Source organism: Colias philodice, chromosome 2 (genome assembly GCF_061535455.1).
Source record: "Colias philodice isolate Cphi_HAF_F1 chromosome 2, ilColPhil1 Martin Lab GWU primary, whole genome shotgun sequence".
Taxonomy (NCBI): domain Eukaryota; kingdom Metazoa; phylum Arthropoda; class Insecta; order Lepidoptera; family Pieridae; genus Colias; species Colias philodice.
In genome coordinates this window covers 1,148,223-1,160,334 of record NC_143087.1, presented here as the reverse complement: position 1 = coordinate 1,160,334, position 12,112 = coordinate 1,148,223, and the positions used below count along the sequence as shown (strand labels likewise).

Here is a 12,112-nt window from a genome sequence, read left to right as displayed (position 1 = left end):
TGTTATAGCTCCCTAACCTGACAAAATACCTGTTACAGCTCCCTGACCTGTTAAATCACCTGTAACAGCTTCCTGACCTGTCGAAGCACCTGTTACAGCTTCCTGACCTGTCACAGTATCTGTTATAGCTCCCTAACCTGACAAAATACCTGTTAAAGCTCCCTGACCTGTTAAAGCACCTGTAACAGCTACCTGACCTGTTAAAGCACCTGTAACAGCTTCCTGACCTGTCACAGTATCTGTTATAGCTTCCTAACCTGATAAAATACCTGTTATAGCTTGCTGACCTGTTGAAGCACCTGTTAAAGCTCCCTGACCTGTTAAAGCAGGTGATACAGCTCCCTGACCTGTTAAAGCATCTGTTATAGCTCCCTAACCTGACAAAATACCTGTTACAGCTCCCTGACCTGTTAAAGCACCTGTAACAGCTTCCTGACCTGTCGAAGCACCTGTTACAGCTTCCTGACCTGTCACAGTATCTGTTATAGCTCCCTAACCTGACAAAATACCTGTTTAAGCTCCCTGACCTGTTAAAGCACCTGTTACAGCTACCTGACCTGTTAAAGCACCTGTAACAGCTTCCTGACCTGTCACAGTATCTGTTATAGCTTCCTAACCTGATAAAATACCTGTAACAGCTTGCTGACCTGTTGAAGCACCTGTTAAAGCTCCCTGACCTGTTAAAGCAGGTGATACAGCTCCCTGACCTGGTAAAGCATCTGTTATAGCTCCCTAACCTGACAAAATACCTGTTTCAGCTCCCTGACCTGTTAAAGCACCTATAACAGCTTCCTGACCTGTCGAAGCACCTGTTACAGCTTCCTGACCTGTCACAGTATCTGTTATAGCTTCCTAACCTGATAAAATACCTGTTACAGCTTGCTGACCTGTTGAAGCACCTGTTAAAGCTCCCTGACCTGTTAAAGCACCTGTAAAAGCTCCCTGACCTGTTAAAGCACCGGTTAAAGCTCCCTAACATTTTGAAGCACCTGTTAAAGCTCCCTGACCTGTAAAAGCACCTGTTAAAGCTCCCTGACATGTTAAAGCACCTGTTAAAGCTCTCTGACCTGTTAAAGCACCTGTAAAAGCTCCCTGACCTGTTAAAGCACCTGTAACAGCTTCCTGACCTGTCACAGTATCCGTTATAGCTTCCTAACCTGATAAAATACCTGTTACAGCTTGCTGACCTGTTGAAGCACCTGTTAAAGCTCCCTGACCTGTTAAAGCACCTGTAAAAGCTCACTGACCTGTTAAAGCAGGTGATACAGCTCCCTGACCTGTTAAAGCATCTGTTATAGCTCCCTGACCTGTTAAAGCACCTGTAACAGCTTCCTGACCTATCACAGCACCTGCTGCAGCTCCCTGGCCTGTTAAAGCAGGTGATACAGCTCCCTGACCTGTTAAAGCATCCGTTATAGCTCCCTAACCTGATAAAATACCTGTTACAGCTCACTGACCTGTTAAAGCACCTGTAAAAGCTCCCTGACCTGTTAAAGCACCTGTAAAACCTACTGGACCTGTTTAAGCTTCTGTTGTAGCTCTCTGACTTGATAATTCACCTGTTACAGCTCCCTGGCCTGTTTAAGTACCGGTAAAAGCTCCTTGACCTGTTAAAGCACCTGTAAAAGCTCCCTGACCTGTTAAAGCAGCTGTAACAGCTTCCTGACCTGTCACAGTATCTGTTATAGCTTCCTAACCTGATAAAATACCTGTTACAGCTCCCTGGCCTGTTTAAGCACCTGTTCAAGCTCCCGGACCTGTTAAAGCACCTGTTAAAGATCCCTGACCTGTTGAAGCACCTGTTAAAGCTCCCTGACCTGTTGAAGCACCTGTTAAAGCTCCCTGACCTGTTCAAGCACCTGTTTAGGCTCCCAGACCTGTTTTTACTCCTGGCAAAGCTCCCTGACCTGTTAAAGCACCGGTAAAAGCTCCCTGACCTGTTTAAGCACCTGTTACAGCTTCCGGACCTGTTATAGCACCTGTAACAGCTCCCTGACCTGTTAAAGCACCGTTGAAAGCTCCTTGACCTGTTAAATCACCTGTAAAAGCTCCCTGACCTGTTAAAGCACCTGTTAAAGCTCCCTGACCTGTTAAAGCACCTGTAAAACCTACTGGACCTGTTTAAGCTTCTGTTGTAGCTCTCTGACTTGATAATTCACCTGTTACAGCTCCCTGGCCTGTTTAAGTACCGGTAAAAGCTCCTTGACCTGTTAAAGCACCTGTAAAAGCTCCCTGACCTGTTAAAGCAGCTGTAACAGCTTCCTGACCTGTCACAGTATCTGTTATAGCTTCCTAACCTGATAAAATACCTGTTACAGCTCCCTGGCCTGTTTAAGCACCTGTTCAAGCTCCCGGACCTGTTAAAGCACCTGTTAAAGATCCCTGACCTGTTGAAGCACCTGTTAAAGCTCCCTGACCTGTTGAAGCACCTGTTAAAGCTCCCTGACCTGTTCAAGCACCTGTTTAGGCTCCCAGACCTGTTTTTACTCCTGGCAAAGCTCCCTGTCCTGTTAAAGCACCGGTAAAAGCTCCCTGACCTGTTTAAGCACCTGTTACAGCTTCCGGACCTGTTATAGCACCTGTAACAGCTCCCTGACCTGTTAAAGCACCGTTGAAAGCTCCTTGACCTGTTAAATCACCTGTAAAAGCTCCCTGACCTGTTAAAGCACCTGTAAAAGCTCACTGACCTGTTAAAGCAGGTGATACAGCTCCCTGACCTGTAAAAGCACCTGTTAAAGCTCCCTGACCTGTTAAAGCACCGGTAAAAGCTCCCTGACCTGTTAAAGCACCGGTAAAAGCTCCCTGACCTGTTAAAGCACCGGTAAAAGCTCCCTAACATTTTGAAGCACCTGTTAAAGCTCCCTGACCTGTAAAAGCACCTGTTAAAGCGTCCCTGACATGTTAAAGCACCTGTTAAAGCTCTCTGACCTGTTAAAGCACCTGTAAAAGCTCCCTGACCTGTTAAAGCACCTGTAACAGCTTCCTGACCTGTCACAGTATCCGTTATAGCTTCCTAACCTGTTAAAATACCTGTTACAGCTTGCTGACCTGTTGAAGCACCTGTTAAAGCTCCCTGACCTGTTAAAGAACCTGTAAAAGCTCACTGACCTGTTAAAGCAGGTGATACAGCTCCCTGACCTGTTAAAGCATCTGTTATAGCTCCCTAACCTAATTAAATACCTGTTATAGCTCCCTGACCTGTTAAAGCACCTGTAACAGCTTCCTGACCTATCACAGCACCTGCTGCAGCTCCCTGGCCTGTTAAAGCAGGTGATACAGCTCCCTGACCTGTTTAAGCATCCGTTATAGCTCCCTAACCTGATAAAATACCTGTTAAAGCACCTGTAAAACCTACTGGACCTGTTTAAGCATCTGTTGTAGCTATCTGACTTGATAATTCACCTGTTACAGCTCCCTGGCCTGTTTAAGCACCTGTTAAAGCTCCCGGACCTGTTAAAGTACCGGTAAAAGCTCCCTGACCCGTTAAAGCACCTGTTACAGCTCTCTGACCTGTTAAAGCACCTGTAAAAGCTCCCTGACCTGTTAAAGCACCTGTAACAGCTTCCTGACCTGTCACAGTATCCGTTATAGCTTCCTAACCTGATAAAATACCTGTTACAGCTTGCTGACCTGTTGAAGCACCTGTTAAAGCTCCCTGACCTGTTAAAGCACCTGTAAAAGCTCACTGACCTGTTAAAGCAGGTGATACAGCTCCCTGACCTGTTAAAGCATCTGTTATAGCTCCCTGACCTGTTAAAGCACCTGTAACAGCTTCCTGACCTATCACAGCACCTGCTGCAGCTCCCTGGCCTGTTAAAGCAGGTGATACAGCTCCCTGACCTGTTAAAGCATCCGTTATAGCTCCCTAACCTGATAAAATACCTGTTACAGCTCACTGACCTGTTAAAGCACCTGTAAAAGCTCCCTGACCTGTTAAAGCACCTGTAAAACCTACTGGACCTGTTTAAGCTTCTGTTGTAGCTCTCTGACTTGATAATTCACCTGTTACAGCTCCCTGGCCTGTTTAAGTACCGGTAAAAGCTCCTTGACCTGTTAAAGCACCTGTAAAAGCTCCCTGACCTGTTAAAGCAGCTGTAACAGCTTCCTGACCTGTCACAGTATCTGTTATAGCTTCCTAACCTGATAAAATACCTGTTACAGCTCCCTGGCCTGTTTAAGCACCTGTTCAAGCTCCCGGACCTGTTAAAGCACCTGTTAAAGATCCCTGACCTGTTGAAGCACCTGTTAAAGCTCCCTGACCTGTTCAAGCACCTGTTAAAGCTCCCTGACCTGTTCAAGCACCTGTTTAAGCTCCCAGACCTGTTTTTACTCCTGGCAAAGCTCCCTGACCTGTTAAAGCACCGGTAAAAGCTCCCTGACCTGTTTAAGCACCTGTTACAGCTTCCTGACCTATCACAGCACCTGTAACAGCTCCCTGACCTGTTAAAGCACCGTTGAAAGCTCCTTGACCTGTTAAATCACCTGTAAAAGCTCCCTGACCTGTTAAAGCACCTGTAAAAGCTCACTGACCTGTTAAAGCAGGTGATACAGCTCCCTGACCTGTAAAAGCACCGGTAAAAGCTCCCTGACCTGTTAAAGCACCGGTAAAAGCTCCCTGACCTGTTAAAGCACCGGTTAAAGCTCCCTAACATTTTGAAGCACCTGTTAAAGCTCCCTGACCTGTAAAAGCACCTGTTAAAGCTCCCTGACATGTTAAAGCATCTGTTAAAGCTCTCTGACCTGTTAAAGCACCTGTAAAAGCTCCCTGACCTGTTAAAGCACCTGTAACAGCTTCCTGACCTGTCACAGTATCCGTTATAGCTTCCTAACCTGATAAAATACCTGTTACAGCTTGCTGACCTGTTGAAGCACCTGTTAAAGCTCCCTGACCTGTTAAAGCACCTGTAAAAGCTCACTGACCTGTTAAAGCAGGTGATACAGCTCCCTGACCTGTTTAAGCATCTGTTATAGCTCCCTAACCTAATTAAATACCTGTTATAGCTCCCTGACCTGTAAGAGCACCTGTAAAAGCTCCCTGACCTGTTAAAGCACCTGTAAAACCTACTGGACCTGTTTAAGCATCTGTTGTAGCTCTCTGACTTGATAATTCACCTGTTACAGCTCCCTGTCCTGTTTAAGCACCTGTTAAAGCTCCCGTACCTGTTAAAGCTCCTTGACCTGTTAAAGCACCTGTTAAAGCTCCCTGACCTGTTAAAGCACCTGTAACAGCTTCCTGACCTGTCACAGTATCTGTTATAGCTTCCTAACCTGATAAAATACCTGTTTCAGCTTGCTGACCTGTTGAAGCACCTGTTAAAGCTCCCTGACCTGTTAAAGCACCTGTAACAGCTTCCTGACCTGTCGAAGCACCTGTTTCAGCTTCCTGACCTGTCACAGTATCTGTTATAGCTCCCTAACCTGACAAAATACCTGTTAAAGCTCCCTGACCTGTTAAAGCACCTGTTAAAGCTCCCTGACCTGTTAAAGCACCTGTAACAGTTACCTGACCTGTTAAAGCACCTGTAACAGCTACCTGACCTGTTAAAGCACCTGTAACAGCTTCCTGACCTGTCACAGTATCTGTTATAGCTCCCTAACCTGACAAAATACCTGTTTAAGCTCCCTGACCTGTTAAAGCACCTGTAACAGCTACCTGACCTGTTAAAGCACCTGTAACAGCTTCCTGACCTGTCACAGTATCTGTTATAGCTTCCTAACCTGATAAAATACCTGTTACAGCTTGCTGACCTGTTGAAGCACCTGTTAAAGCTCCCTGACCTGTTAAAGCAGGTGATACAGCTCCCTGACCTGTTAAAGCAGGTGATACAGCTCCCTGACCTGTTAAAGCATCTGTTATAGCTCCCTAACCTGACAAAATACCTGTTACAGCTCTCTGACCTGTTAAAGCACCTGTAACAGCTTCCTGACCTGCCGAAGCACCTGTTACAGCTTCCTGACCTGTCACAGTATCTGTTATAGCTCCCTAACCTGACAAAATACCTGTTTAAGCTCCCTGACCTGTTTAAGCACCTGTAACAGCTACCTGACCTGTCGAAGCACCTGTAACATCTTCCTGACCTGTCACAGTATCTGTTATAGCTTCCTAACCTGATAAAATACCTATTACAGCTTGCTGACCTGTTGAAGCACCTGTTAAAGCTCCCTGACCTGTTAAAGCAGGTGATACAGCTCCCTGACCTGTTAAAGCATCTGTTATAGCTCCCTAACCTGACAAAATACCTGTTACAGCTCCCTGACCTGTTAAAGCACCTATAACAGCTTCCTGACCTGTCGAAGCACCTGTTACAGCTTCCTGACCTGTCACAGTATCTGTTATAGCTTCCTAACCTGACAAAATACCTGTTACAGCTCCCTGACCTGTTAAAGCACCTATAACAGCTTCCTGACCTGTCACAGTATCTGTTATAGCTTCCTAACCTGACAAAATACCTGTTACAGCTCCCTGACCTGTTAAAGCACCTATAACAGCTTCCTGACCTGTCGAAGCACCTGTTACAGCTTCCTGACCTGTCACAGTATCTGTTATAGCTTCCTAACCTGATAAAATACCTGTTACAGCTTGCTGACCTGTTGAAGCACCTGTTAAAGCTCCCTGACCTGTTAAAGCACCTGTAAAAGCTCACTGACCTGTTAAAGCAGGTGATACAGCTCCCTGACCGTTTCAAGCATCTGTTATAGCTCCCTAACCTAATTAAATACCTGTTGTAGCTCCCTGACCTGTTAGAGCACCTGTAAAAGCTCCCTGACCTGTTAAAGCACCTGTAAAACCTACTGGACCTGTTTAAGCATCTGTTGTAGCTCTCTGACTTGATAATTCACCTGTTACAGCTCCGTGGCCTGTTTAAGCAGGTGATACAGCTCCCTGACCTGTTAAAGCATCTGTTATAGCTCCCTAACCTAATTAAATACCTGTTATAGCTCCCTGACCTGTTAAAGCACCTGTAACAGCTTCCTGACCTATCACAGCACCTGCTGCAGCTCCCTGGCCTGTTAAAGCAGGTGATACAGCTCCCTGACCTGTAAAAGCACCTGTTAAAGCTCCCTGACCTGTAAAAGCACCTGTTAAAGCTCCCTGACCTGTTAAAGCACCGGTAAAAGCTCCCTGACCTGTTAAAGCACCGGTAAAAGCTCCCTAACATTTTGAAGCACCTGTTAAAGCTCCCTGACCTGTAAAAGCACCTGTTAAAGCTCCCTTACATGTTAAAGCACCTGTTAAAGCTCTCTGACCTGTTAAAGCACCTGTAACAGCTTCCTGACCTGTCACAGTATCTGTTATAGCTTCCTAACCTGATAAAATACCTGTTACAGCTTGCTGACCTGTTGAAGCACCTGTTAAAGCTCCCTGACCTGTTAAAGCACCTGTAAAAGCTCACTGACCTGTTAAAGCAGGTGATACAGCTCCCTGACCGTTTCAAGCATCTGTTATAGCTCCCTAACCTAATTAAATACCTGTTATAGCTCCCTGACCTGTTAGAGCACCTGTAAAAGCTCCCTGACCTGTTAAAGCACCTGTAAAACCTACTGGACCTGTTTAAGCATCTGTTGTAGCTCTCTGACTTGATAATTCACCTGTTACAGCTCCGTGGCCTGTTTAAGCAGGTGATACAGCTCCCTGACCTGTTAAAGCATCTGTTATAGCTCCCTAACCTAATTAAATACCTGTTATAGCTCCCTGACCTGTTAAAGCACCTGTAACAGCTTCCTGACCTATCACAGCACCTGCTGCAGCTCCCTGGCCTGTTAAAGCAGGTGATACAGCTCCCTGACCTGTTAAAGCATCTGTTGTAGCTATCTGACTTGATAATTCACCTGTTACAGCTCCCTGGCCTGTTTAAGCACCTGTTAAAGCTCCCGGACCTGTTAAAGTACCGGTAAAAGCTCCCTGACCCGTTAAAGCACCTGTTACAGCTCTCTGACCTGTTAAAGCACCTGTAAAAGCTCCCTGACCTGTTAAAGCACCTGTAACAGCTTCCTGACCTGTCACAGTATCCGTTATAGCTTCCTAACCTGATAAAATACCTGTTACAGCTTGCTGACCTGTTGAAGCACCTGTTAAAGCTCCCTGACCTGTTAAAGCACCTGTAAAAGCTCCCTGACCTGTTAAAGCACCTGTAACAGCTTCCTGACCTGTCACAGTATCTGTTATAGCTTCCTAACCTGATAAAATACCTGTTACAGCTTGCTGACCTGTTGAAGCACCTGTTAAAGCTCCCTGACCTGTTAAAGCACCTGTAAAAGCTCACTGACCTGTTTAAGCAGGTGATACAGCTCCCTGACCTGTTAAAGCATCTGTTATAGCTCCCTAACCTAATTAAATACCTGTTATAGCTCCCTGACCTGTTAAAGCACCTGTAACTGCTTCCTGACCTATCACAGCACCTGCTGCAGCTCCCTGGCCTGTTAAAGCAGGTGATACAGCTCCCTGACCAGCTAAAGCATCCGTTATAGCTCCCTAACCTGATAAAATACCTGTTACAGCTCCCTGACCTGTTAAAGCACCTGTAACAGCTTCCTGACCTGTCGAAGCACCTGTTACAGCTTCCTGACCTGTCTCAGTATCTGTTATAGCTCCCTAACCTGACAAAATACCTGTTAAAGCTCCCTGACCTGTTAAAGCACCTGTTAAAGCTCCCTAACCTGTTAAAGCAGGTGATACAGCTCCCTGGGCCCGTAGACAAAGTAACAATTAAAAAACGATAACGAAGTTAGAAAAGGAAAATGTATGGGATTGACATTAGACAGACCACGTGATCTAACGCGGCGTATGTCAATCCCATACATTTTTGCCTTTTCTAACTTCGTTATCGTTTTTTAATTGTTACTTTGTCTAAGGCCCCTGACCTGTTAAAGCACCTGTTACAGCTCCCTAACCTGTTAAAGCAGGTGATACAGCTCCCTGACCTGTTAAAGCACCTGTAACAGCTTCCTGACCTGTCACAGTATCTGTTATCGCTTCCTAACCTGATAAAATACCTGTTACAGCTTGCTGACCTGTTGAAGCACCTGTTAAAGCTCCCTGACCTGTTAAAGCACCTGTTAAAGCTCCCTGACCTGTTAAAGCACATGTGAAAGTTCCCTGACCTGTTAATGCACCTGTAAAAGCTCCCTGACCTGTTAAAGAACCTGTAAAAGCTCCCTGACCTGTTAAAGCACCTGTAACAGCTTCCTGACCTGTCGAAGCACCTGTTTCAGCTTCCTGACCTGTCACAGTATCTGTTATAGCTCCCTAACCTGACAAAATACCTGTTAAAGCTCCCTGACCTGTTAAAGCATCCGTTATAGCTCCCTAACCTGATAAAATACCTGTTACAGCTCACTGACCTGTTAAAGCACCTGTTACAGCTCCCTGACTTGCAAAAGCACCTGTTGCAGCTCCCTGACCTGTTAAAGCACCTGTAACAGCTTCCTGACCTGTCGAAGCACCTGTTACAGCTTCCTGACCTGTCACAGTATCTGTTATAGCTCCCTAACCTGACAAAATACCTGTTAAAGCTCCCTGACCTGTTAAAGCACCTGTTAAAGCTCCCTTACCTGTTAAAGCAGGTGATACAGCTCCCTGACCTGTTAAAGCACCTGTTACAGCTCCCTAACCTGTTAAAGCAGGTGATACAGCTCCCTGACCTGTTAAAGCATCTGTTATAGCTCCCTAACCTGACAAAATACCTGTTACAGCTCCCTGACCTGTTAAAGCACCTATAACAGCTCCCTGACCTGTCGAAGCACCTGTTACAGCTTCCTATCCTGTCACAGTATCTGTTATAGCTCCCTAACCTGACAAAATACCTGTTAAAGCTCCCTGACCTGTTAAAGCACCTGTTAAAGCTCCCTGACCTGTTAAAGCAGGTGATACAGCTCCCTGACCTGTTAAAGCATCTGTTATAGCTCCCTAACCTGACAAAATACCTGTTACAGCTCTCTGACCTGTTAAAGCACCTGTAACAGCTTCCTGACCTGCCGAAGCACCTGTTACAGCTTCCTGACCTGTCACAGTATCTGTTATAGCTCCCTAACCTGACAAAATACCTGTTTAAGCTCCCTGACCTGTTAAAGCACCTGTAACAGCTACCTGACCTGTCGAAGCACCTGTAACAGCTTCCTGACCTGTCACAGTATCTGTTATAGCTTCCTAACCTGATAAAATACCTATTACAGCTTGCTGACCTGTTTAAGCACCTGTTAAAGCTCCCTGACCTGTTAAAGCAGGTGATACAGCTCCCTGACCTGTTAAAGCATCTGTTATAGCTCCCTAACCTGACAAAATACCTGTTACAGCTCCCTGACCTGTTAAAGCACCTGTAACAGCTTCCTGACCTGTCGAAGCACCTGTTACAGCTTCCTGACCTGTCACAGTATCTGTTATAGCTTCCTAACCTGATAAAATACCTGTTACAGCTTGCTGACCTGTTGAAGCACCTGTAAAAGCTCACTGACCTGTTAAAGCAGGTGATACAGCTCCCTGACCTGTTCAAGCATCTGTTATAGCTCCCTAACCTAATTAAATACCTGTTATAGCTCCCTGACCTGTTAAAGCACCTGTAACAGCTTCCTGACCTATCACAGCACCTGATAAACCTACCGGCCCTGTTTAAGCATCTGTTGTAGCTCTCTGACTTGATAATTCACCTGTTACAGCTCCCTGGCCTGTTTAAGCACCTGTTAAAACTCCCGGACCTGTTAAAGCACCTGTTAAAGCTCCCTGACCTGTTGAAGCACCTGTTAAAGCTCCCTGACCTGTTCAAGCACCTGTTTAAGCTCCCTGACCTGTTTTTACTCCTGGCAAAGCTCCCTGACCTGTTAAAGCACCGGTAAAAGCTCCCTGACCTGTTAAAGCACCGGTAAAAGCTCCCTGACCTGTTTAAGCACCTGTTACAGCTGCCGGACCTGTTATAGCACCTGTAACAGCTCCCTGACCTGTTAAAGCACCGTTAAAAGCTCCTTGACCTGTGAAATCACCTGTAAAAGCTCCCTTTCATTTTGAAGCACCTGTTAAAGCTCCCTGACCTGTAAAAGCACCTGTTAAAGCTCCCTGACCTGTAAAAGCACCTGTTAAAGCTCCCTGACCTGTGAAAGCACCTGTTAAAGCTCCCTGACCTGTTAAAGCACCTGTGAAAGCTCCCTGACCTGTTAAAGCACCTGATCAACCTACCGGACCTGTTTTAGCATCTGTTGTAGCTCTCTGACTTGATAATTCACCTGTTACAGCTCCCTGGCCTGTTTAAGCACCTGTTCAAGCTCCCGGACCTGTTAAAGCACCTGTTAAAGATCCCTGACCTGTTGAAGCACCTGTTAAAGCTCCCTGACCTGTTGAAGCACCTGTTAAAGCTCATGATCTGTTCAAGCACCTGTTTAAGCTCCCAGACCTGTTTTTACTCCTGGCAAAGCTCCCTGACCTGTTAAAGCACCGGTAAAAGCTCCCTGACCTGTTTAAGCACCTGTTACAGCTGCCGGACCTGTTATAGCACCTGTAACAGCTCTCTGACCTGTTAAAGCACCGTTGAAAGCTCCTTGACCTGTTAAATCACCTGTTAAAGCTCCCTGACTTGTTAAAGCACCTGTAAAAGCTCACTGACCTGTTAAAGCAGGTGATACAGCTCCCTGACCTGTAAAAGCACCTGTTAAAGCTCCCTGACCTGTAAAAGCACCTGTTAAAGCTCCTTGACCTGTTAAAGCACCGGTTAAAGCTCCCTGACCTGTTAAAGCACCGGTTAAAGCTCCCTAACATTTTGAAGCACCTGTTAAAGCTCCCTGACCTGTAAAAGCTTCTGTTAAAGCTCCCTTACATGTTAAAGCACCTGTTAAAGCTCTCTGACCTGTTAAAGCACCTGATAAACCTACCGGACCTGTTTAAGCATCTGTTGTAGCTCTCTGACTTGATAATTCACCTGTTACAGCTCCCTGGCCTGTTTAAGCACCTGTTAAAGCTCCCGGACCTGTTAAAGTACCGGTAAAAGCTCCCTGAACTGTTTAAGCACCTGTTACAGCTGCCGGCCCTGTTAAAGCACCTGTAACAGCTTCCTGACCTGCTAAAGCACCTGTAAAACCTACTGGACCTGTTTAAGCATCTGTTGTAGCTCTCTGACTTGATAATTCA

At 46.0% G+C, this 12,112-nt stretch overlaps 1 protein-coding gene across 1 annotated transcript in view; it reads left to right on the top strand.

The window, feature by feature from the left end:
- Atg3 (Autophagy-related protein 3) overlaps positions 1 to 12,112 on the top strand; it is a 35,847-nt gene that overhangs the window by 21,559 nt on the left and 2,176 nt on the right. The gene's annotated exons all lie outside the window — the stretch shown is intronic.